The sequence below is a fragment of the Tachypleus tridentatus genome, chromosome 8, assembly GCF_004210375.1.
Source record: "Tachypleus tridentatus isolate NWPU-2018 chromosome 8, ASM421037v1, whole genome shotgun sequence".
Taxonomy (NCBI): Eukaryota; Metazoa; Arthropoda; class Merostomata; order Xiphosura; family Limulidae; genus Tachypleus; species Tachypleus tridentatus.
Window position 1 is genome coordinate 23394838 of NC_134832.1, and position 27894 is coordinate 23422731.

General features: G+C 34.3%; 1 protein-coding gene across 3 annotated transcripts in view; it reads right to left on the reverse strand.

The window, feature by feature from the left end:
- LOC143258676 (epidermal growth factor receptor-like) overlaps positions 1–27894 on the reverse strand; it is a 196505-nt gene that overhangs the window by 71535 nt on the left and 97076 nt on the right. Inside the window, exon 1 of one of the 3 annotated variants that reach the window (XM_076518059.1) lies at positions 23140–23536. The exons of 1 other annotated variant lie outside the window; for it this stretch is intronic. The gene's annotated coding sequence lies outside the window, so the exon portion shown is untranslated. Of the gene's footprint in view, positions 1–23139; positions 23537–27894 lie in introns of those variants that run through there. One more of the 3 variants, XM_076518058.1, reaches the window with a different exon arrangement.

Here is a 27894-nt window from a genome sequence, read left to right on the forward strand (position 1 = left end):
AGGTTAAACGACAATTATAGTGACTCTAAATACTTTTTCCTTGACAGAGAGTTTCTCTACAAAATAAAAACACTGTAAAAATAAACTCAAACTTAACATGGCTTGTTAGTTAGGGTACTCAACTACCAATCTGCAAGTCGTGGGTTTGAATCCCCGTCGCTGAACGTGCGAGCTTTTTCAACCATGTGGACATTATTGTGTTACGGTTAAATGAATTACTTTGTGGTAAAGGAATAACCAATATTTGACGGCTACCATATAAAACTTGCCCAAGAATCATCGATGATACATAAGCACCTCAGGTGCCCCAATAGTCATAAGCAGTTTTATGCCTCAGAAAGAAAGAAATGCACAATAAAATCTGTATGTATGAGTGTGTGTGTGTGTGTATATATATATATATATATCCAACTATAATCGTGCTTTCTTTTCAGCTGTCTACCAATTCGTTTTTATTTGTTTAGTTTTTTGTAATGAGCTTGAAAACAATATCAAACCCCATTTTGATTACAATTTTGTTTTAAAACTAAAATTTTATTGATACAACTGTTTTAGAAATGGTTAAATGTCTGTAAGAAAAACGTCAGCAAAACTAGCGTATGGCTACTTTACGAGCAGGTGCGACATCTAGCAAATACATATGCATATCTCAGGTTAAGATTAGTATATTTGTAAGTAAATATTCTTTGTGTGTGCGTGTGTTTTCTTATAGCAGAACCACATTAGGCTATCTGCTGAGTCTACCGAGAGGAATCAAATCCCTCAATATTCTTTATATCACAGCAAAGAGAATCAGTCTTCGTCATACATAAGAATATCTTCTTTCAAACGTATGTCTCATGAATGTCGAATCCTTACAGCGAAAAAAGAAGATGGACGACGCAATGAGGACTGTCCAAGCTGTCAACAGGAAGAATCACTTTAGTGAAAGGTATTTTACCCTTGGCAACAGCAACGTTTGTGCAAGTGTAAAAAAGCATGCTCAGTAACACAATACATGCTTATTTAATGTTGACAAAAGACCGTGTAGAATTTGATAGATATGTTCTAACAACACAACAAAATATTTTTATTTTATTTAAGGTTACAAGAAACAATAATTATATAACGAAATACTTATTTAAGACTAGTTTCGGAAAAATAATACAATAAAAAACACAGCATGAACAATACATATAGACTTCAGATTTTTAGAACAAATGCTGCATCATCTCCTTCAGTTACTGCAGCAGTGTCTGTCAATCTTCTGTTTGTAAAAGCATCTAAAACGGCCGCAAATTCCTTTCAGAATAAATTCTGTTTGTTTATTGGCAGGGCCCGGCAGGTTTAGGTGGTTAGGGCGCTTGACTTGTAATTTGAGGATCGTGAGTTCGAATCCCCGTCTCATCAAACATGCTCACTCTTTTAACTATGGGGGCATTAATGTCATGATCAATCCCATTATTCGTTGGTAAAATTTTTGTTTTGTTTTTGAATTTCGTGAAAAGCTAAACGAGGGCTATCTACGTTAGCTGTCTCTAATTTAGCAGTATAAGACTAGAGGGAAGGCAAGTAGTCGTCATCGTGCACCGCCAACTCTTGCATTACTCTTTTAACAACGAATAGTGGGATATAACGCCTCCATGACAGAAAGAGCATGTTTGGTGCGACGGAGATTTAAACCCGCGACCCTCTACTTAGGGGTCGAGTGTCTTAACCACCTGGCCATGCCGGGCCTCATTGGTAAAAGAGTAGCTCAATAGTTCGCGGTGAATGGTGATAACTAGCTGCTTTCCCTCTAGTCTTACACTGCTCAATTAGGAACGGCTAACGCAGATAACCCTCGTGTACCTTTGCGCGAAATTAAAAAAAAAAAGTTTATTGGCAGAGAGATGTCCATGTTTTTCATAGAGCAAATATTTCTAGGTTTGTTGTTGTTTTACGTATAGAAATATTAAACAGAAGTTCATTAAATGATTGTAAACTAATTTATGAGCCATATAACGAAGCTTAAGTCCATGTCGCAACGTAATGCTTTACCTGACGGCCATGCATCTTCACTACATCCATGCATTGCAGTTTTCATTGCAAAAAGGTCCGTCGTGAGATTGTCATGTATAAAACACCACTTCTCCCTGCTGATGCCCATAATCTATCTAGTGCGCGAAAACAATGTTGTTGTTTTTTCCATCACTCTTTTCAAGAATCTGATCTTCCAGAAATCCATAGGCACCATGTCCTCTAATATGACAGCGTGGAGACCTGTTCCATTCGGTCGCTGCATGAAGTAGAAGATGGTTGAACATATATGTGGTCAAAGCAAACTGTGTACACTTGGACGAATTTTGCTATAGATCTTTATTTTCACGAATTCTCACTTGGTACAAGACACTTTACTCATTATGGATAGGGTACAACTTGGTGCATGTGTCTCACTGGATGGTTTTTGTACCACAAGTTTATCTATATTTCTTTGTTTTCAAATTTCCATAAGTATAAGGGACAAACACATCTCGAAAATTCTAAATACCAATTTGAACATATCTGAAAGTACTTCAGAAAGTACTCTTAGAAACCCTTTCCAAAAACGATCATTTTGGGGGAGTATCACACTAACTAATAAATTGCAAACAATGCGCAATGTACTTCTGATACATGTCATTCCACCACGACTTTATATCGGCTGTATAAATCGTGTAACTTGCTAATTTGTATATTCAAAATCGTTTTAAAATAAATTTCTCAAGTATATATATATATACATGTGTTTATAAGATAAGTTCGACTTTTTTCTTTTGTCAACTACGGTAATCTGGATTAGTTGTGGATGTTAAATCATTAATTCCATCGTTATTAAACTCAAAAGTTTGACCTTGCTTGAGCAACATTCAACACAACTACATAAAAAAAAATTAATCTTCAGAAAACAAACATAATTTACCCTTCCAGATTCGTCAGTGAAGCTGCTTCTAATAGTGAAACGTTGAGATATGATTTTAGTAGCGGAGAGAAAGGTGGTGTCACTATGTTAAGAAAGGGAGTGGCACTTTCTCAATAACCAAGCAAGCAAGAAATCGAAAAGCGACTAAAACGTCAACAGGATATATTCTACTGACCAAGATTAGCATGCATAACGACTTATAATTACAAGCACTGCTCTTAGAATATTTGCCTTATTAGGTAATCTCTTAAAGCATAGGTACATTTATATATACCTATACGAACCTACGTATTCCAGAATTATTTGTATATGTATATAATTGTTTGTTTTTTAATTTTGAAAAAAGCTACACGAGGGCTATCTGCGCTCGCAGTCTCTCATTTAGTAGTGTAAACCTAGAGGGAAGGCAACTAGTCATCACCACCCACCGCCAACTCTGGGGCTACTCTTTTACCAACTAATAGTGGGATTGACCGTCACATTATAACGATCCCACAGCTGAAAGGACAAGCATGTTTGGTGCGATGGGGATTCGAACCCGCGACCACCAGATTACGAGTAGAGTTCCTTAATCACCTGGCCATGCCGGATCATATGTATAACTAGGTTGTGATTTGCTAATCATAAAATGTGTGGTATACCATAAAAGCTAACAAACGCCTAATTCAGCTACTAGGTAATTAAAAAGCGCTTGACATTGCCAATTTGCATTTTGTTGTTTGAGAAACAAAAGTGGAAGTTTATCATATATTTTAATATGGAACTTTATGCAATCACGTGAAAGTGGTAAATTTTAGTCAAATTACGATATTCATCTGCTTTCTTTCAGTAATGACACCATATTCATCGAAAACTATGGGAAACAGTTTGGCACGTTGTATGAAACACGTTTCCTTAGTGGTTATCTTTGCGTTGCTTAGTCCTACATAACATATGTTCCGTTGCCCACTGAGAAACAAGAAAGTTATCGTATGTTCACTGACACCTTCAGTTTGTTAAGCTGTCTTTCAGTATACGTTAGATTTATATGACGTATGCATGTGTGTTCGACATTTTATTTGTGCTCACAATAAACAGAACCTTAAAGTTCGATGCTTTCGTAGCTTGAAAATGTGATTTTAGTTTCTTTACGAATAATTTCTGGTACGAGAGTGTTTTGATAAAGTAGCTCAAATAAACAACATGTCGAATGTATTTTTTATGAAACACTAGAAGAGTAAAAAGTTTCGGTGTTTTGTCGTTCTTACTCTCCACCCACAAATAACTGTAAAAATTAGCCCTTTCTGTGTGGTTTAGCGAAAACCTTTATAGCTTATGTTGAAAAAATTTGTGGGCATAGCAAAGATAGCTTACTGTGTTTAAGCTTAACAATAAACTCAACTATACAATTTTTTTTCTACGGTTGTACGCACTTTAGGTAAACTCTTAACAACATTGACTAAAGATATATTGAAGGAAACAGTCCCATTATCTCCAATGGCCAATTTATAAGAAAAGCATTCAACACGTGTGAGAGTATCTACAATTATTCCAAGTTCGATATCACCCTACAATTTGCGACAGCTTTGAGAAATTATTCCAACGGAGATACCATAAACACAATTTCAGTTTGTCATAATGGACCCACTAACGCCTATACTTAACGTGAGGGGTGAACATATCAGCCAAGTGCTACGCGTTTTGAGATTTCACATATCTGATATACGAAGGTTGAAAAATCAACCGGACAATGAACTTTTGATATCTATCGCTTATCTCCTGGTGACTCAAAGACGATTTCTGATGAAAATAATTTGGAATTACCGGGTGTTCCTACTGAATATGCCCAGCGTTATTGTTATCATTATTAATATTGATTTCTCCTCCCTAATATACAGTAGTGTGTTGTCAGTCAGTCAGTAGACACCAAAATAACGTCACATAAAGGACACTTAATGTTGTAGTCTCTACTGTTATGACGTCAGTATAGTTTCATATCGTTTGTTATTAAGCACCAAAATATACAAACGGCTATCTCTTCTCTGCTCACTACGGGTATCGAAACCCGGTTTCTAGAGGTATCACTCCGTAGACATACTACTGCGCCACTGGAGAGCATTGCGTTAGTAAAACGTGTGCAAGTCATGAATCACAAGAATAATGATACATTCTGTAGGTTACAACACAACATGTCACATGAACTTCAAACGCAAGAAATAAAAATATTTGTTATTCTTAATTTAATAACGTGGTTTTATCCATTTTCTGGGATCCCGTTGAAGTACCGATAGTGTAATAAACTACTATCAATACAGCAAAAAATGGATTGTTGTTAAAAAGAAGTGGTTTGGTTTGAATTTCGCGCAAAGCTAAACGAGGGCTATATGCGCTAGTCGTCCCTAATTTAACAATATAAGACAAGAGGGAAGGGAACTAGTTATCACTACTCACCGTTAACTCTCGGGCAACTCTTTTACCAACGAATAATGATTGGCCTGGCATGGCCAAGCGCGTAAGGCGTGCGACTCGTAATCCGAGGGTCGCGCTAAACATACTTGCCCTTCCACGTGGGGGTGTATAATGTAACGGTCAATCCCACTATTCGTTGGTAAAAGAGTAGTCCAAGAGTTGGCGGTGGGTGGTGATGACTAGCTGCCTTCCCTCTAGTCTTACACTGCTAAATTAGGGACGGCTAGCACAGATAGCCCTCGAGTAGCTTTGTGCGAAATTCCAAAACAAACAAAACAAAAACGAATAATGTGATTGAACTTCACCTTATAACGCCCCCACGGCTGAAAGGTGTGACGAGGATTCGAACCCGCGACCCTTGGATTACGAGTCGAGTGTCTTAATTACTTGGCCATGCAGGGCCCAGTAAAAGTACTAGCAATGATTTCACTGCGCGAATTATTCCAATGCATGTAGGCCCGGCATGGCCAGGTGGTTAGGGCGCTCGACTCGTAATATGAAGATAGAGGGTTCGAATTCCCGTCATACCAAACATGCTCGTCCTTTTAGCCGTAGGGACGTTATAATATTACGGTTAATCCCCTATTCTATGGTAAAAAAGAGTAGCCTAAGGATTGGCGATGGATGATGATGACTAGCTGCCTTCCGTCTAGTCTCACACTGCGAAACTATGGACGGCTAGCGTAGATAGCTCTTATACAGCTCTGCGAGAAAAACAAAAAACCGATGAATATATCCATACATATCAAGCAGGGAAAGAAGAGAAAAAATCAATATTTACCTTTTTTGAGTTTAACACAAACAATAGGTTGTAAAGATAATGTTAATGTTTAATTAATACGCTTCTGTTTGTAACTGTATAATCTTGTATTGGATATTTCAGCATTGCTGCTCTGCAAGTTGTATATTAGTGTAACTGGTTATGTCAGTACTGATTTTAGGAGAGTATCACGTTTAGGAAAATTCTTGAACTCTGTATTTGTTATTTATAAAACAATAACACAACAGTTTCCGTAAGGAAAACTGAATTCTCATTCAATCTAAGTAAACGCTATAGTACCTAAACATGTTGTGAACAGCTCTACCTTACCTACGTAACCTAACGTTAAATTATTTAGCACGTATGCTGATGCTGTTTTCAGTTGTTGCCTACATTATCCAATCCAAATGTGGAAGAACGTAATTATATGTTCCTACCTGTTTTCACGTTTTACACGTACGCGCTTTGTCTAGTGAATGTACTTTGTCAGATTCTTTTTTTTTTTCAGTTTTTCCCCTATTCCTCTTCAAGCACGCAAATACCCTCATCCTTAGAGTAGAATGTTATTGTCAGTTTTTTATTCCAACACAACGCTTTAAGTAAACACTCTGTATAAATAAATATATATATACACATATAAGCATGTATATAAATACACATACGTAGCCACTCTTTCTTTATATGTGTGAATGTGAGTGTTTTCCTTAGTGAAAATCGTTGGTCCGTCAAAGCATTCTACCGCTTAAGCACGAAAGAGAGAGAAAAACAGAGAAAGGTAATAAATATAGATAAACGACAATATACTTATTTATTTATGTACAAATCCCTTTAGACGGTAATTTCAATTTATTGTGTAGCTACTTGTATCTAAGTCATATCAACACAATCACAGTACGATTGTTATGTTAAGATGCTACCTTAAAGAAACATTTATTAAAAATAGCCACGTAGCAGTAAATGAAATCGCGTACTGCCCCCCCACCAAAAAAAAAGCGGCTTACCACAAAGTCCTTTAGACCAGCCAAACCTTCACGTTGTTTAGTTAAAGGTCACCTGTAGTAATAACTAACATATATTTTCTATCTCTACGGATATGACTGAATTGTGATAATTTACTTGCATATGCTTACCTTGCGTAATGTCTGTGAGTAACATGAAAAACCGTCAATTTCAGTATATGAATTATTCAAGACTCCTAACAACAAATCCTTCTTTAAATTATTGTAGAAAATTCACTAGAGTTCTTTTTGTTTGCGAAAAATATGGTTGATAAAAGCTCTTTTTTCATTTGATTGTTAACATTTCATGAAAAAAACGTAGAAGAACCTATAACTTGCGATTACTTCAAACTTCTGTAATAACGCGTTTCCTCCCGACATATCAAATCAAAGCCCATAGATACAGCTTTTGAGTGGATTGTTTATTTTTATTTAACTTTATTCCAACGTTTCGATCATTCGCGTGGTCATCATCATGCACCTGTTGTCTGTAAACAATCCACTCAAAAACTGTTTCTCTGGACCTTCTAACACGTAATGCATACATCGGGGTGGCAAATTTCCTGATATATTGCCGATTATTGTGGAACATTAACTGTGGAATTTGAGCAATAAAATAGGGAGTTTAGTGTCTGTGTTTGTGTTTTCTTACAGCAAAGCTACATTGGATTATCTGCTGAGTCCATCAAGGGGGGTCCACTACTAAAATTGATCAACGACAAATAAATATTTTCAACAGTGATTTTATTCTTTATTTTTGTAGGCATCAATACTCGAAATTTTATGAGCGTTTGAAAATTGCAATTTTGACTACATTTTCCGGAAAAGTGCACTTTTTGCTGGGCCTTTTTCTATTTTCTTTTCCTTCTTTCTTCCATGCAAATAAATTATAATTCTTTTACGATTTCGTTGTCTTTTGGATGAATACTTCAGCTGACCTTCCAACAAGTACCGAATGAAACACCTTCTTGGACTCCTCTTTCAGTGGTTTGTCTTTCTTTCTTTTTCTGTTCGATTTGGCTGATCTCGCTTTTTATTTTCCTCTCATCAGGGAACTAGCTGTTCGATATTTTTCAGGACCACTGTAAAGCATGCCTTTGGTGCAATGTTTGCGTCAAGAATATCGTTAATGATATTTGAAAGCACATCTGTAAAAACGTATGAGTTGAAAGTTGGCCATTTGCTGCTCTTTCTTGTTTTTGCAATGAAAGCGCCGATTGCCGATTGAATCTCAGATGGTAGATACAATGTAGTGGGTTTTCGTTTACAGCTTCTCAACCATGCGACCAGGACCTTTTTTTTATCATTTGCTTTCCAATTTTATATATTTGCTTCACATAATTTATATAATGATTTATATACTTTTTCCACAAGTCTTTCCTTCAACAGGCCTTATTGCCCAATCTTTCTGAAATGATTTGTAACGTTTTTTTTTAGGCTCACGAACAAAATTACAACTAAATTATCATTATCGATACCTTAAGAAATTCAACATATCCTCCATCATTTAGTTTCTTTGCCTCTAACCCTGCAAACGATATGGCATCATGTTGTCAGGTGGTCATTTGCATTTATGACTTTGAAAAAAATATCAGTGAGAAGAATATTATTTTCCAAATTGAGCAAATATTATACATATATATATTATAATAGTATCGTCAATAGGCACCTAAAGATCTGGAGTTTCTTCGTCACCCCCCCCTGTTGGCGCCGTATTTCAGTTGATAGAATTATTACAACCTTTGTACAAGGGATAATAATTTCTTTGGGTGGTGACATGCCTTCTTTGTCATTTAATTCATTTATCTCATCGTGAATGACATCGCATTCATTACAAATCTCGTTGTCTGTATCACCCGTATTACTCACATCAGAGAATACTAGGTCTTCGTCCTCAATTTTACCACATATTCCTTGCATACCAAGAAAGATCAAAACCATCTCTATGGATACATTGCCCAATAGCAGTTGTTATACTATCAGCATTGTTATTATGAGCTTCAGGTTCGACTTGATCTTGATATGTCATTCTCTAGTTCGACTTCACCTTCGTATTGAACTTCCGTTTCGAATTCATTTTCTGCAACGCTTTGAGTTTCGATACATCTGGCTGCAATTGAACAATTTGAAGGAGTATTTCTTAAAGTGATCCTTTTTACCTTTCTCAAAAATTATATCCTTATACCTAGTAAAAGATATCTTAAAGAACTTTTTTTTCATTAGCTTTATTGAAAACTGCTTGCTGTTCACGACTGAGTGTATATAACACTGAGACATAATTTCCTAAGTGTCCCATTGCACCGAAGTCTGTAAATAACTGTAATGAGATATATCATTATCTGTCATGTTCACACATCTAAAAACATACACCATTAAACAAGCAAAATGAGCATCAATCAAATTCTTACTATCTTTGGTATCTGTATGGATTTACTGCACAATTGCTACTAGATTTCTTATTTTCAGTCGTAAATATCCAACAGTAAACTCGTGCATTTGATAAACCTTTGCATTATGATTTTGCATGAATAGTTTTTTGATTTGCAGAAAATCTTTATGCAATGCAGTTACATATACAAAGCTTCCAAAATTGAGAGTACACCACAGTAATCCTGCTTCGAATCCCCACTAGATACGTGATCATAATATACATATATATATATATATATATGATTAAAGTAGTCGGTTACCTTCCGTTGACAACATCTGCATCTGGATTCACAGTTGGAAGCATTTGAACAATTGTACCATGTCAATTCAATATGCGTTTTTCAACGTTAAACACTACGCCATAATAAGTTGTTTCACACGAAGCATTGTTCGTTTAATCTTTGAAATTTCCATCAGTTCATTCAATATACAAATCTGACGCCCCTTGAACAAGTTCATTGTGTTACAAACATCATCAAATATATGATGATAACGTATAAGAAATCTTTCCTTCAAATCATCCACGAAAGCAAAGAACAAGTGGGACAACTTTTGTTTTCGTGAACACTAATTTTATTCAAAGCACGATTTATGCAATGGGAATCAAAGGAGCGATTGCACACCATTTTAAATTCTATTTACTGCATATATTCAAAATACTCGCAATTTGTTGTAAAGGCCATAAGAAAGCACAAATATCTCAGCCTCTGGTGGTTCAGCAGTAAGCTTTAGGATTTTATAATATCAGTGATGTAGCTTTGTCCTTAAAAATGAGCACAAGAATCTAATTACGTGTATACTTACGTAACAAGCTTCTTAGTGAAATAAAAAATTGAATATTCGAAAAAAGCGCATTGATTATAATGAGTATAGTAGTACATGTAACACGAATGGGTATGATGTGCAATATAAGTTAAAATGTTAAACAAACAACATATAAACAGAACTTTATAAGTGCTTTACACATAATGTTGAATAGTAAATAAACCAACTGCAAAGTAAAAAAGGCACCAAAGTGCTTGAGAAAGCTGGTAGAGCAAGAACAACAATTTTACAAATCCACAAATTTGACAATCTGACTAACGATCTTGTAAAGACAACTTTCTCTCCTGCCTTAACCTTATACATACGATTTACAATTCGTTAAAATCATTTTTCTTAGTTTTATTTATAGCCTTGGCAACAATATCATGTGTTTTTGAGTTTGTTTCTCATAGCAAAGACACATCAGGCTATCTGCAGTGGGGGATGGTAATAACAAACAATAAGCATTTTGCAACACTACTAATGAGCTAAAAATATACTACTAACCACATTCTGATTACGAGCACACCTTGGGTTGCCAAGTAACAACCTGTCCTCATATTACGTGTAGATGCATGATTGCATTACGTGATCAGTCTGCAACTGTATTAGCTAGATAAACAACAAAAAGAAAAATAACGTGTATTAGATAGATTCTAGAGAACCAGGTTCTAATTATGGTCTAACATTTGAAAGCAAAGATTTCAGTTCTATACATCTCACTCGATGGTTCTCTGTTGGACAAAGTAGCTGTATCATAGCAGTAAATGCCTAATATGAGAGTTTCCTACATGAGGACAAACGTTACCACTGTAAAAGACTGATACAACTTCGCTCGAGTACTCGGGACAGAAAACATGAATAAACTATCTAATTTACCTTTGCATTGTTTTCAAAATAAGTGTGACCTATTAAATTCTAAAATTTTAACTGGTAAGTTGCGATTTTTAAAATATGCCTTTCAAGAAAAGAAAACGAGAGAATATGAGAAGATCTTATATTGATAACCTTTAAAATCTTTGTTTCAGCAAAGAGAACATTGTTGCAAGAAGAGAAAAAATGTCAGAAACAGTACCGCTAAGTTTGCAAAAAAAAAGCCTTAGCCATTAATCCAATCAAAGAAAAGATTGCTACCCTGGCTAGATGAGAGAAAACTATAGTAAAGATATAAACAAAAGCCAGAAAATGTCGAGAAATAACTCTAAAAAAAGTTACAAGAAGGAAAGGTTTAGAAACTAATCACTCTTGAGACTTAGCGTCAAGAAACTATGAGGCAGGTGTAAAAACTTTAAGTGAAAAAATTAAAAAGTAGGAATGGGAGCACTAAAAAGTAGAGAAACAAACTTCTTACCAACTCAATGAAGAAAAAACGGTATCAATGGAGTCTGAAATACAAGAACTGGACACAAGAACAATGGAGGAAGATGTCATTTAGTGACGAGACTCATTTCTTCGTACATGGTCAAAGAAGTCTGCATGTTCGCAGATCTCCAGAGGAGAAACTTCAAGAATCTCACATCAGTGAGTTCGTAAAACATCCCTTGAAGAAGATGTTTTGGTGCTTTTTCAGCTACTGTGACGTCGGAGGCTTACATATCGTAGAAGGTATGATGCGAGGACCACAGTACATCGAAGTTTTGCAGAGAAGAGTCATTCCAGAAATGCAAAGAGATATTCAGATGGATCTGACATTTTTCAGCAAGATCTGGCTCCGTGCCACACATCGAAACTTGTAAAGAATTTTATGACTACAAAGCAAATAAAGATGCTGGACTGGCCTGGAAACTCTCCGGACTTAAATCCTGTTGAAAATCTTTGGACGATTTGTAAAGAAAAACATCGTGAAAAAGACTGTACTACGAAAGATAAGCTAATTGAGGCCATAATTGAGGTGTGGTAACGCGATCCAAAAATTAGTAAAGATTGCAGTCAACTCATGGACTCGATACCAAAGCGGATTAATGATTTTCTGAAAAACAAAGGCGGTCATATCATGTATTAATTTGTGAGTAATTTTTGGATTCTCAGAAATAAAACGCAAAAATTGAAAAAAAAAATTGTAATTTTCCGTCTTGTTTCAATTAATTTGCACGAGGGTGTACTTTCTGATTCTTTGTTTAAAACTCCTTTATACTTGTAGTATAGAAACGGAATGTATTATTTCCAACTACTCACGACATAAGTGTGTTTTAGTTATCAAATTATATTTTATGCACGAATTCTAAAACTTCTGGCTATGTAAAATTATACCTTTTCAGTCTACGCTTTTATTGAGATTAATCTGATATTCTAAACTTCGTTAATTCCTTTGCTGCTTAAGCTTATATTCAATATTCCACGATAAAAGTAAGAACACTTAGGTTTTTGTTCAATATTGAGCTATTACTACACTTTAAATTTTGTTTTATACAATATCATGATTATGTTTAACATTATAAATATATTTCAAATGGTATTTACTATGTACAAAAGATATAAACAACAATTTAATTCTATAGAGACGCTTCAAACAGTATAGGTACAAAGAATATATACAACAGTTCAATTTTATAAAAAAATACTTTCATCTGTCTTTATTACATACAAAGGACAAACACAACAGTTCAATTCTATAGAAGTGCTCTTAACGGTCTTTACTACACACAAAGGAAATACAGAACAGTTTAATTCTATAGAAATATTCTCAACGGTCTTTAGTACTAAAAAATAAAGTCTAAGCATAAAAGTAATTATTATATTATCACACACCCTCCCCCCGCCGACGGATGCTGCTTTGAGTAATTTCATTTTATAATTTTCTTCGAAAATAAAAACATATCAATATCAGTCTCATCATCATTGAAAGCAAGAGACGCAGAACTGAAGTGATATGCATTGCACAGTCATATTTGCATTTCAATGATGAAAGTAGCGACAGCCTTGAGTTGTTCACTTACTTATTGATTTATTTAATGCTTAGTTTGGTGAATATTTTGCGTACAGTTTTTCTTTCATTATTTTTTTAGATGAAACTACCAGCAGTAAAATGTGGCTGTCCTAGGGTAATTGAGGTTTTCCACCTATTCCTATTTTCCCTTGACATTGTGTCAGGTATAAATAAGCAAATGGCACACATTATGGTAAGACTTTTTCTTGCTTTTAATGTTTAGTTATAGGATTTTGAACTTTGGTTTATGATTGCTTGTTTTTGTTAATCGAATGCTAGGATCTAACTCCTGCGTGAGTAACAGACGGGTGTGCAGTGAGATGTCCCTAAACACTGTACAATTCATGATCATCCGAAGAGTTTGTATTTAATGGATATGCTGTTATGCATTATGTAATAATTTAAATACAGAGATTAATAATTACAGAGTTATAATTCAAGTTATGGGTATTCTACCAGAGTAGATTGAAAGGTTTGGTAATCAATTCAGTCGATGAATCCTTGTGATCACTATATAGGCCAATTACAGTTGTCTCATTTGCCGATGCACATATTTAGTTGATATTGGCAACTATTTAAAGAGTTGTTTTTTAATCTGTGGTTAATGGTGGTTATGAAAGTCCTGAAGTTTATCAAAACCTTCTCTCCTCTGTCAGACATTACACTCTGGTAATTTTACTGTTATTAACAATTACACTACACAACAATTTCTTTTTTAAAGTTTTGCTTCCTAAAACGTTTTTGCTGATTGTGACAGGTACCTGGTGGGTATGCACAAATATAGTTTTGGTTTTGCTTCATCACGTAGGAACTCTGTAAAGTAGACAGTTAACTGTTTACCGGTGGGTGGTGATGACTAGCTGCCTTCCCTCTAGTCTTACACTGCTAAATTAGGGACGGCTAGCACAGACAGCCCTCGAGTAGCTTTGTGCGAAATTCAAAAAACAAACAAACAAACTTACAATCCTCCACACAGTGCTGGTATCTAACAGTTTACTTATGAGCGAAATTATAGGTGGAAATGTATACATGTATATAATTTCTAACAGTCTGCTTACTCTGTTATCAATCATTTGTGCACTAATTAATTAACTATTTTTTCAACAGAACATCTAATTTAGCTATTTCTCGATATGAAAAACTTGAAGATTGTAGGATATCTAAAAAATACAAAGCTTCTGATAGAAAAGGTTGCAAGAACAAAAACAGACAGTATCAAATAACATGTTAAAGTGCCAAATAACATGATATATTTGGGAGAGACTTATACTACCAGATATAAATTCAGTAAAGCGACAACATAAACACTTCACACCACAGGAGATCATTCACCCATTCGAAGTTGACGCTAATAACTCGTTGCACTTCATAAAACAAGCACTCAAAATGGATTTTATCTAAAGCTTATCAAATCATACTGTTTACATATACTCTAGTTTGCCATGAAAAATAAAAACGGTGCACTACAGAAACAGTCTGAGATATGGGATTAATACACAGATAGTACTGCACATGACTTATAAAATGAACATTTCATGAAAGCCAGAACAGGAAAAAATATATAAATCTTATCAGTTTGCTGGTGTGTTTTATTTAATTTCACGCCAAGCTATAAGAAGACTATGTGAACTAGTGATCGTTATTTTTGAAATGTTAGACTAGGAGAAAGACAACTAGTCAAAACCACCAACTGCCAACTATTTGAGTTCATTGTCAGAGGGAATAGTTGGATTTTACCGTCAATTATATAATATATCTACGGTTTCAAAGTGCAGAATGTGATTAATTACTTCATGTTTTGTTGGCAATAGAACATGAACCATATAACTTCAGCCTCACATTATAGGCAGATCCTTGAAAGCTAATAGCTTGTTAGGAATTACGTTACCATTCTACTCTTACCTTGCTGAAAACATTGGATAACTTTGTGATCAGTTTTTCTTCTTAAGCATGGATATTTTTCGGAGCAGTATGAATTAGTTATTTGTAAAGTTCGAGGAACATTTTTTGTGAGGGAAACTCTACGTACCAACGGAAAATAATTTATTACGCAATTAGTTATCACTTAGGCACACAGAAAATAATAGTATAAATTTACATTTTACTTCAAGTGATCAAACGTAAGGATACATAATCATCAGCTGTAACAATATTTTGTTACGCGATATTACTTATGCAAATCTTAAAATTACACAGCATAGAAGTCTATTGCTTTCACATAAAAATATGCCTGTGTTAAGTTTGGAAAGACATTGAAAAAATATCACAAAGTTCACGTTCTTTCTAATGGTCGCTGAAATACTTCATTGTGCTGTTAATTCACATTAGTCACTTGGTGAAAAACGTTGCAAAATTTAAAGATTCTTTAAGATGTTTCTTCATTGTTTTGTGCTCTTTTTAAACTTCAACCTTTTATTCATTTTTCTAAAAAAAAGAAAAAGGGAGGATATAGTAACTAGTTCTATAGAAAATATTATTATTATACCCCGCCTGGCCAGGTGGTTAAATCACTCGACTCGTCATTCGAGTGTCGCAAGTTCGAAACCCCGTCGCACCAAACATGCTCGCCCTTTCAGCCATGGGGTCGTTATAATGTGACGGTCAATCCCACTATTCGTTGGTAAAAGAGTAGCCCAAGAGTTGACGATGGGTGGTGATGTCTTACACTGTTAAATTTGGGACGGCTAGTCCAGATAGCTTTGGGGGTAGCTTTGCGCGAAATTCAAATAAAACTACTATTATTATTATTACATAATAGTAAAAGTGTTGTTACATCAAAGATGTGGCACTCCGTGAAGAAGTATTTTTAATCGTCAGTGTCATACACACAGTAAGATTGGAGTTATTTTGCACGAAAATGTACAAACACTTGTACTGTTTTGCTTTATATAATAGCTAAATATAAAAGTTGTTTGTTTTCCTTGGTTGAATTCTGACCTGAAAATCCCATAATTTTGTTAAAAACCGGTTAAGCTTCTTTATACTGAAGAGATACAAGAGATGGTTTCTTATTAAGAAAGCTAAATCCATTTATCGAATCATATCATAAAAAAACGTACATTTGTTTCAAACAATAGTTTACAGGACAATGTTGAAATACATTTAAATATTCTCTAACTAAAGACAAGTTTGATTTTTCAATCTTAGTTTATAATATTTGGTAAAAATACTATAAGAGCTATTTTTTCTCGAAATTTGATAAACTTTAATAAAGTACAGGCTGTAGTTCATTTACAAATAAATGACAGTCAACAGTATTTAAATATATGCTGCTTGCTTCTTTCAGAAAATAAGTACTAATTTACATAAGATTAGTTTTCAGGATCGTATTTGTATGGTATTTATAGAAACTTAGTTTTGTAGAATATTAATTAGCTTATATGTTAATTTATCTCATATCAAGCATACATGAATGATAATAAAGGTAAAAATTAACAGTGTAACACTCGAAGTCAATCTTAAATATATATATTTTCTTCAACACTAAAGTCGTTTTATTCCGAAGGAAATGAGAATTTGTAGTAGAAAATATTTAGTTTCCTACCAACATATAATTTTCAACAATTTATTTACTTTATGCATTCTACGTTGGTAATTCATTGAGAATGAATTATGAAACAGTGATTAACGGTTAAAATTACTGCTATGAAAATTTTGAGTTAAACCAATTAGCGGCTTTTACGTCTAAGTACACACAACTGATGAAAGTCACTTGACAGAAATATTACATTTTCAATGTTTTCCAACTCTGCGCCTTTTAGTATTCTCACTTAGCATACTTACGTTCTGGCTTTTTTCGTTCCTAAAACAGTGCAACTCAAATGTATTCACATGAAAATAGCAATTTCCTGATAGACATTCTGGCCAAAATTTCAACTATTCTTCACGACATGCGCAAAACGTTCAAATTAATGGAAAGTATGTTTAAAATAAAATGTTTACAAACATTTATTTTTTCTGTGTACTACCTTTATAAAACAAAATGAACTTGAAGGATGATTAATACATTTAATTAATTGAATCAGAGCTGTGTTTTTGTTTTGTTTTTTAATACACAGATGAAAGATGGTCAAATCCTGAGCTGATGGACGGGATTGGCTTGTTGTTTTTTTTACACAGCGGATTAAAATCTATCGAAAGTAAAAAGGAATTTTGGACTCCAGGAGTCAACACATAATCCTATTTTATAAGGCTGCTTGGTTAAATCCGAACATTGAAATGCGAGATGGCGCAATTCAAATACCTATGTGACAAAGCATACTGAAAGTATAGACTACATTAGGGATTACAGGGACTTCCTATGAATTTACTGAAAAAATATAGTGTTTGAATGATTCCTAAATAAAACAGTACTAATCACCGATTTTCAAAGCCAAAGTAACTTTAACAACAATATTATGAAAATAATAAAAAGTACGAACAGCTACAAAAGCAGTATCACGTTACAGTTAGATTACAGTGCGTTGACTCAAATAATAAATTAAATATGATTCATTCCAAAACGTAATACAGTATAACTTTATATACTAAAAACATAAAATATCAATGTGGCTCCAATCTAACCTGGTGTTCTAATCTCAGGCAAATACGTCAACTCTAAGTTTAGAGTTCCTTAGCCCATCTGCTGGCACAAACACCCCATAAATTCAAACATTTATCGAAGTATTTAAAGTTCGAATACAGTTGCAACAAATAAGTATTTGTCGTGTATTATTTTTAATACAAAGTATTTTCGTGACTGCTTTAGAAAGACGAGGATTAAGCATATAACTACACGGCTGGCTGTCTGTGTTGTGTCAACCGCTGGAATCGAACTCCAAATTTTAGAGTTAGAAAGCCTCAAGCTTACCACTGAGCTGCTGGATACTTACTGCATATAACTACACGACTGGCTGTCTGTGTTGTGTCAACCGCTGGAATCGAACTCCAAATTTTAGAGTTAGAAAGCCTCAAGCTTACCACTGAGCTGCTGGAGAATGATTTGTGAGGTTCCGTTTATTGCAAACTCATAGAAAATAGGTTTGATAATTCACCTTGAGAATAAAATAGAAAGTTTGGATCTAGAATTTTAGATGTTAGGTTGGTGATGATTGACAAAGAAATATTCGATGGATATAACTAACTACTAATTTACTCACAAAAAACGTTCACTGGTGCTACACAAATTTTACAAAATGTTTGTTCAACAATATATTAACTACTAAAACAATACACAAATAAATTTCACAGCAACATCAAGTCCTCTGTGAATATCAGAAAAATATATTAACTGAAGACCTGAATTTAACAGCATATTACAAAAAGCTGTCGTCCTTCGATCACTTCTCGTTCAGAAAGGGTTTATTGTAACACTTATAAATTAGGCCCGGCATGGCAAAGCGCGTTAAGGCGTGTTCTCATAATCTGAGGGTCGCGGGTTTGCATCCCCGTCGCGCCAAATATGCTCGCCCTTTCAGCTGTGGGGGCGTTATAATATGACAGTTAATCCCACTATTCGCTAGTAAAAGAGTAGCCCAAGAGTTGGCGGTGGGTGGTGATGACTAACTGCCTTCCCTCTAGTCTTACATAGCTATATTAAAGTCAGCTAGCGCAGATAGCCCTCGAGTAGCTTTGTGCAAAATTCAAAAACAAACAAACAAAGTTATAAATTATGTTATGTTGTTGGAATGTGTTTTTTCGGGGGGGGGGAGATAAAACCAAAAACCTTTCAAGTTAGAAACTTACAAATATTCAAAGATATAGACTACAGACAAAATGTTCAATGGAGTTGTTGGGTGAGAGTTCTAGATTATTAGTAATACGTTAAATGCTCAAGAATTCTCACTTCACACAGTAAATTTAAGAGTGTTGGCAAATAAATCCGAGTTTGATTAGTGCTTCATGACTTCTGGAAAAATTAAAAATAACTAAATAAACAACAACTTACGTTAACATTTATCAAGTTTTCCGTGTTTGTTTCTAATTTGTCAGAGAGTTGGAGAGCTTTAAAACGCTGTTATAAACAAAAACTTATATCCATGTTGTCCTAACTGTCACTATTTAGACACGTGAGACTGATACGTCCCTGCACTTCACGCGCAACTTTACACGACAGGTGTGACGTTAGCAACTCAGTAATTGTACACGCAAGTATGGTTACAGCTACAAGTGTGTTCCGTGTCGGTTTACAAATATATGTTTAAATATCAACTTGTTAAGACGTTGCCCTAAAGGTTAAAGTAATTAGTTGCTATATACTGGAAATATTTATTAATCAGAGTGTTTACTTAACACTTATTTGCAAAGGTTAAAAATTTAATCTTGTATAAAAACACCAACAGTGGAGAACAGCAGAAATGTTTTATTAGCTAATTTCTCATTCCTAAGTTTTAGTTTGTGTTGGGCAAGTTGCTTGTAAAACTTGAACCGAACAAAATCGATAACAAATATATGATTTTCTATCTTTTTCGTGATTCATGACACTAATAATAGATTAAAAGTTTAATGTTAAGCTGGCTATGCAGGTATAAAACATGTACAAAAAAACTTAAACCAACTGTCTAAAAAACCAAATATACAGTATTGTGGCTTTGAATTGTTCTGACATATACACTTCGCAGGACATCGTATCGAGTTTTTAAAACTCACTCTCGATCATTCTAATGACGTTACGTATAATTTTTTTTTTTTCACTTTTCTTACATATAGTAAAACCATGTATAAGGACTAATTTCTGTAGCGTTTATTTTAGACAGAAAGTTTAATTATATCATTTATCAGAAAAATTTGAAATTGTTAAATATATAGTTGTCTGAAACAGACAAAACAACAAAATATTCTACTAATGTCAGCGTTCAAGTGATATTAATGGCATGGTCCATTCCACGTATATAACAAAACTTTCACGATGACGAGAAACCCACTTGAAGTAAAAATGTATTCTAAAGACGGCTAGTATAGGTATTAAAACCTAAATTAAACCTGAAGATGACCTAAGAGGGTCGAAACGTTGTTCTGTATTTCAATTTAATTGAAGTTTTCATACCCATACCAGTCATCTTTAGAATACAAAAACTTTATTTTAAACAAACTCTTTAATACAATGAAGTAAAATGGTTATATCTGAAGTTGTTGATTTAGAAGTCTGTGAAACTTCAGAAGAGCAAAATCCTTGTATAAGAGTTCCATACAAACATGTTTCTTAAAGAGTGATTTTGAATTTAAAAAAATTAACAGGGCATTAGTTTGGACTTTTTTGTTAATCCCCATTTCCAAATACCGAAAGGCCTTCTCTTTTCTTTAATGATGTAAAATAGACCTCGCTATATGAAGGCCTTCAAGCAAGGTGGAGCTCTTTCATGTGGTATCTTTTAAGTACATTATCCCAAGCATCTCAAAGGTAAAGAATGGGAAAAGGAGGACAAAACCATTTCCATTTCTCTTTCAGTACTTAATGAATTTTTTTATTCTATAGATAGAAGGATTCTTCAAAGAATCCAAGGAACAGCTGGAGGCCAATTTGTTGAAACCATACAATAAGGAACAGCAGGGGTTTACAGCGTGACAAATCAAGCAATCGACATTGTGTTGCTGGACAAGGCGTAGCTATCAGTGGACTGACAAGATTGACAGTACTGACCTCTAGCGGACTAAGCGTTTAACGAAAGTAACTGACGAGATTGACACCACAATGTTTTTGCCTCGAGATGTATACGTTTACTTAAGCGTACAGATGTTATCTGGAGATAGAAGCCACGAAACTAGTAAGAAAAATTGGAGAATTTTTACTCCAAATTCGTTCTTATAAAAGATCTGTAACATTACATATAATACATATTTCTGTATTGTATTTACTTACGTAGCTTCTTACATAATTTTCAAATGAAAAGTATAAAATAACAATGCGCTGTTGAACTTAAAAATCTTCATTTCCTTGATAAGATATGAAACTTTTATTTGCTAAACTACATTTTGAACGTTCATTAGCTAATAAATTAAACATTCAAGGCCTTCTTTTTTCGTAGTTTTAACAAAAACAAAATAACCTCGTTTACTTCGACTTGTTGCCTGAATATTAAATTAGTTAGTTACTTACATTTATTCACACAATCGAATATAAAGTAAAATAAAATATTCTGTTTGTTGTTAAGCCTAAAGCTGCACAATGGGCTATCTGTGCTGTGCTCAGCATATAAAAACTAGATTTTTAACATTATAAACCCTCAAACTTACCACGGAACCAACACGAGTGGGAAACACTTTTGAAACCTTGTTCAAATTCAGTTGCTGAACTCTCTTCTGTGTTTTAAAATGAATTCAGTTTCAAATGCTTCCAGAATCTTTTTTCGCCAACCTCGCATTTTGTGTGTGTTCAGATTTGGTATTAAACTCTTGTAGATAGCTCGATTACAATGTGATTTTAAAGCAATTAGATTCAGGCAGTATATCATGAATGAATCAGACTAAGTCTAAGGAATGGAAGAACTAATCAGGACTGAGCTATATCAGCATTTGGGATTTATAGTCAGAATTGAGTAGTCTTAAAATCTGGTACATGTAAATCAGGATATGGCTGTACTATCGATTAAATTGTACAGTAATCTTAAAGTCAAGAACAAGGTACTGTAGAGAAGGCTATATTAGAATAGACTAAATATATAATACACTAAAAGACATATTTAAATTAGTTCCTATAATTATAAGAAATTTAATGACACATTTAGACCAGCTCTTCCCTTTGGAAAGTTCTAAGGTTAATTCTATTGTGTTACGTAGTAATTATGTTTAGACAACCTTTCAGCCTAAGAACCAAATATCTGAAATACTCTAGCGAAGTCTACAGAGGAACATTCAATGAATACAGTATGTACAAACGGACACAGAAATTGCTTTAACACTTCTTTCCTGTGGCAAAGCCTGTTAAATTTCTTGAGTTGATAATACCATATGTAATTGTTAAGTTGTGTGAGGCAATAAAACTTAAAGCAACTATATGGAAAATAATTATTAAACTACACGAGTTAACCATCCAAACACAATTACTTAGAATATATGAAACAAACCATGCACCTTTCATTTTATTCAACATGCTGATTTGTTTACAACATATTCATGCTGCAAAAGCACTTTGATCTCTTTCGACTTCATTTGGTGTCTCCAGAAATGATAAAGCAACTAACAACTAATAACTAAATAGGGCAATCACGTGATGAGTTTAAACCAGAATAAACTTAGGAGCCTCCTGTGCAGCTAAGAAACAGACACAGTGGTTTGTTTACCTCATCTTATAATCTCGTAAACAAGATAACGACGCTGTAGTAGTCGTAAAACTAAATAAATGTTTTTTTATTGTTGTTTTCTACAGTTTAGAATAACACAATGTTCCAAATGTGTAAATTTTAAAGAGCATTAAAAAATCAGTAAAATATATTTTGACATGAAAACTTCTTAAATTGAACATGTATTTCTATATACAGTCAAATGCAATGACACTTTTATTATAGATAACAATCATTTATTTATGGAAGCGCTTTTCAAACCAAATGTTTAGTCTTAACTACGTCGAAAAGGTGATTAAAATTAACAGCAAATCAAAACGTCTAAATGTACATGTTGTATCTTCAGTTAGAAAATGACGATATTTTCAAATTAGAACATATTTAGAAAATTTTATTTTTCAGAAAAACTTCTTAATTTTATACAGAGATTTTCAATAATCAACATAACACAAAAAAGACCAATAATTTAAAGAGCATTTAACGATCGATGAAGGAAAATTAATGCAGCCAATAGCAAACTGTATTTCATCATCAATCAATAACAAATAAACTTATACTGCTTTCTTACTTTATAAACTAACTGTCTGGTTCTTTACCTCAGAAATCTGGTAAGGTCCATTAAACCCAAGGAGTCGGAACAGGATCATAATTTATCTTCTCGTGACATTATCCAACCATTTACATTGTGTTTCTTAATTCTCGTATTTCATCTTTCTTGCAGAAAACTGGTTCGTTTCTCACTAACTTTACGTTGCTTACAACTCTGATTACTAGTGTCTTGGCTCGTATAAGTGTTAAACTTGAAGTAAAATCGACTCAAACCAAAAGACTGAGAGAAACCAAGATCTCTATAAGGAAAACCTAAATATATAATATGGAGTCCGTTTGTGTTCAAAGTTAACAAAACAAACACTTCTAGAAGTAGAACACCGCTGAACGATTCTATGCTTTCCGGAACTTTATCGTATCATGTGGTTCGGTGCCTCACCAGCCTCTCAATATATATATATATATATGTGTGTGTGTGTGTGTGTGTGCTACACGTCATCTAGGAAGGGAATGGCGGGAGACTTGATCTGCCCGAGGGGGTTAAACTAGCTGGGTAACTTGGTTCTGAATATCTGTAAAACCAAGACTGTCCTTAACCAATCACCTAACTAACAGTCTTGCTGAAATTAGCTTTGCGTCAATACCTTCGTTAATTATATATAACTTATTCAGGTGTCGATTTCTGTATACTTGAAAAACAATGGGAACTTTTCAAATTCTCTAAAAATATTTTCTTTGGCGGCTAATTTGTCCTTGGACGTTTTTTGGTTGTTTGTATTTTGTAGAAATCAATATTATCTGAAGCCAAGTTCAACATGTTTAGATAAATCAAATCAACATATTTAGTTCTCTTTCATCTCTAGGTACAAACAAAACCTACAATTTATGAATTCATTATACAATTTCCTTTTAAAACTAAGTCACCGAACTTACCATCGCAATGATTATAAGTCTTTTTCATTAATCTTGAGTGAAAATCTATTAAGTTTTGAATTTACTTCATAAAAGATAACAAATAGCTTAGTAATTATCATTATTTGTGAACCTGAAATCAAACAACAATTTTCAAGTAAAGCCAGCATGTTGTGTAACGTAAAACATGAGTTTTAACAGCGTGTTACAGTATTAATTGAATGTTAAGTAATGTATACCATGAAATTTAACAGCATGTTACAGTATTAATTGACATGTTGTGTAATGTAGAACACGAGTTTTAACAGCGTGTTACAGTCAGTAGTAATGATGTATCGCAAGCTTAAGAAAATGTTTACACCGTAACAGAAGTAATCAAGTTTCGGAACAAAAAAGCAATATATTTTAATATTGTTTTCATTTCCTATAGAATAATGAACGTAGCAAATATGCTTGCATAATACGTGAATAAATAACTGATTTAACATTTTTGATTTGGCTATATATATATTTATACAATGGTAAGCAAATTAATTTCACAAGAGCTTGTTTTAAAAACACACGGGCTCGGCATGGCCTAGTGCGTTAAGGCGTGCGCTTCGTATCTGAGGGTCGCGGGTTCCCGCCCGAGTCGCGCCAAACATGCTCGCCCTCCCAGCCGTGGGGGCGTTATAATGTGACGGTCAATCCCACTATTCGTTGGTAAAAGAGTAGCCCAAGAGTTGGCGGTGGGTGGTGATGACTAGCTGCCTTCCCTCTAGTCTTACACTGCTAAATTAGGGACGGCTAGCACAGATAGCCCTCGAGTAGCTTTGTGCGAAATTCCAAACAAACAAAACAAAAAACTAAAAACACACTTTTCAGGACTCACGCTAGTCAAATGTTACAGACTGATTTCTTAAAAACATTTTGTGTCCTCAAGTTCAAATGCATGTGAAAGTTTTAGGATCCACACCTAAAAATGTTATAAAATAGTTTACTTAAAGGACTTTTTGCTCTTAATGTCAGAAATAGGTGTAAGGTTTTAAGAACGAGGCCTAAGTATATTAAAACAATATTAAAATTATTTTTTGCCCTCAATTTTGATACAACGTTATATATAAATTTATTAATGGGGGTTAAAACTACACCTAAAACTCCCAAAGTTTTATTGCATAATTTTGAACACTTAACGAGTAAGTTTAGAGTCCGTTAAAAACCATTCAGACAAAATAGCTTATTTTCATTCGTAAAAACGTTCATTTTGCTATTAAGAAACGTATGCACTGCAATTTCATGAAGTATTGTGCGTATGTTTAACCTCAGAGTAGAGGCTCATAGAATAGCTCTGAGTTTTTATTTTGTATCTCTCAAGTACGGGCCTAACATGGCCAAGTGGTTAGTGCGCTCGACTTGTATTCCGTCGGGCGCGGGTTCGAATCCTCATCACATCAAAAATGTTCGCCCTTTCAGCTGTAGGGTCGTTGTAATTTACGTTCAATCCCACTATTCGTTGGTAAAAGAACAGCTCATGAGTTGGCGGAGGGTGGTGATGATTAGCTGCCTTCTCTCTAATCTTATACTGCTAAATTAGGGACGGTTAGGGCAGATAGCCCACGTGTAGCTTTACGCGAAAATAAAAAACAAACAAACAAATTCTCAAGTACAAACTTTTGCTCATAGCTTGTTTATTTGTGTGTTTAGAATTAAGCACAAACAAGCTATAAGCAAAAAGTTTCTACTTGAGAATTTGTTTGTTTGCTTTTGAATTTCGCGCAAAACTAACAATAGGCTATCTGTGGTCTACCCACCACTGGTATCGAAACCCGGGTTTTAGCGGTGTGAGTCCGCAGACATACCGCTGTGCCACTGGTTTGGCTTGCTCGTAGCTCAGTCATCTCTTGACCGATTTGAGATTTAATTACAATTTTGGTATAAGGTTGTCAAACCCTTTCGGTTGACGTATTTGACCAGCCCAAGGTCTTATAGATTAACTTATTCTAATTCTGCTGAAAAGAATATGGATTTGAGGTCATAACTGTAGCGATTCTGATGAATAATAAAACTGAATCAGGTACACGCGCTCCCAACACTTGGTATTGTTGTTGCATAAAAATATAGCTAATAAAAAGGAAAAGAAGAAATAATATTTGATATATCAACTTACTTTTATCTGCTCAAAATAATTTCAAAGGCGGCGACTATTGACATTTCCCTCTTGTTTCTGAACTAAGATGATGTAGAAACAGCAAAAATAAGTCTAAGGATAGATATTGGTCATGAGTACAAAGTATCAAGTTGATGTTCAAGACATTTTATTTATGTTGTTAGGTTTCGTGTGAAGTAATAATTTAAAGCCTGGTGTCACAGATTCAAAAGCTTTAAATAATAGTTTAAACCTAAGTGTCACAAAATCAAAAGCTTTAAATAATAGATTCAACCCAGGTGTCACAGACTTAAAAGCTTTAAATAATAGTTCATACTCAAATGTTACAGACTCAAAAGTTTTAACTAATAGTTTAAACCCAGTTGTCATAAACTCAAAAGCTTTAAATAATACTATAAACCAAGATGTCACCGATTCAAAAGCTTTATTAATCACTGAAAGTAGTAATTCAAAGTAGCCAAGTGTGTTAAGACGTGCGACTCGTAATCTGAGGATCGCGGGTTCGCAACCCCGTCGCGCCAAACATGCTTGCCTTCCCAGCCGTGGGGGCGTTATAATGTTACGATCAATCCCACTATTCGTTGGTAAAAGAGTAGCCCAAAAGTTGGCGGTGGGTGGCGATGACTAACTACCTTCCCTCTAGTCTTACACTGCTAAATTAGGGACGGCTAGCACACATAGCCCTCGAGTAGCTTGTGCGAAATTCAAAAAACAAAACAAAAACAGTAATTCAAAATAAAAATAAATAGCTCAATACCGCTTCACCTCTTTAGCCAACCTTAAGTTCTAAGAGTAGCTAAATCGTTTTCGTCTCTTTTAATACCTTTTCCCAAAATTCTTGGTTCAAAAAGTAGAGTATTTTGTGTATTGTGGCATATATTATAGGTTATGTTGCACGTTTCAGGTGTTGTTACATTGTTTAAAAATTAAGTTTATGCAGCGTCAAATACCTTAAGACTGATATCTCCAGGTATTAATTTACATTTTCTGACTATAGTTGGAAATGAAGTTGAATTATTAGTCTTTTGTTTTGTACTTTTATAGCACAAGTCTTTACGGTTTTTTTCTTGTGAATATTCCTTGTAAGTTTTGATATTAAATTATCTTACGTCTACATATATGTCCAATCAGATTTTATAGTGACTCAGCGGTAAGTCTAGGGACTTATAACATTAAAATAAGGTTTCGATACCCGCAACTGCCAGAGCACAGGTACATTGTGTAGCCTTATGTTTAACCACAAAGAGCATTTTTCTATTTAAATATAAATAAAAAGTTACTTATATATTTCCGAATTTGTAAACTGTAGATTTAAGTGTATAAAAATAATTGTATTATCTGAACGCTGCCCTCTCCACCTCCAGAAAACTTCGACGTGTCCTTTCCTTTGGGGCTTCTGCATTGGTTGAGAATTCATGGTCTCCAACAACCTGCAATACCTGCAATATTGGAACAAAAATAATAATAATAAGACTAACTTATACTTCTTCCAACCTGCCAGTTGGCTACACAGTAGAATGTCAGAGAAGAACTTGGTGGACTCCTCTCTTCAGAAATCTGACAGTAATCAGTCCTTTGTTGGAAACAGACATTAGTTTTGTAACTGTGTCCTGGTGTAAATTTTGTTTCCAGAGGATAAAGTGTTTTACATAGCACAGCGTTTTCTTGTGCCCTTCAAAACAAATTATTATCGGATCCAAGGACAGATCAGACCATTGTTGAATGAAGAATTTCTGAACAAGTA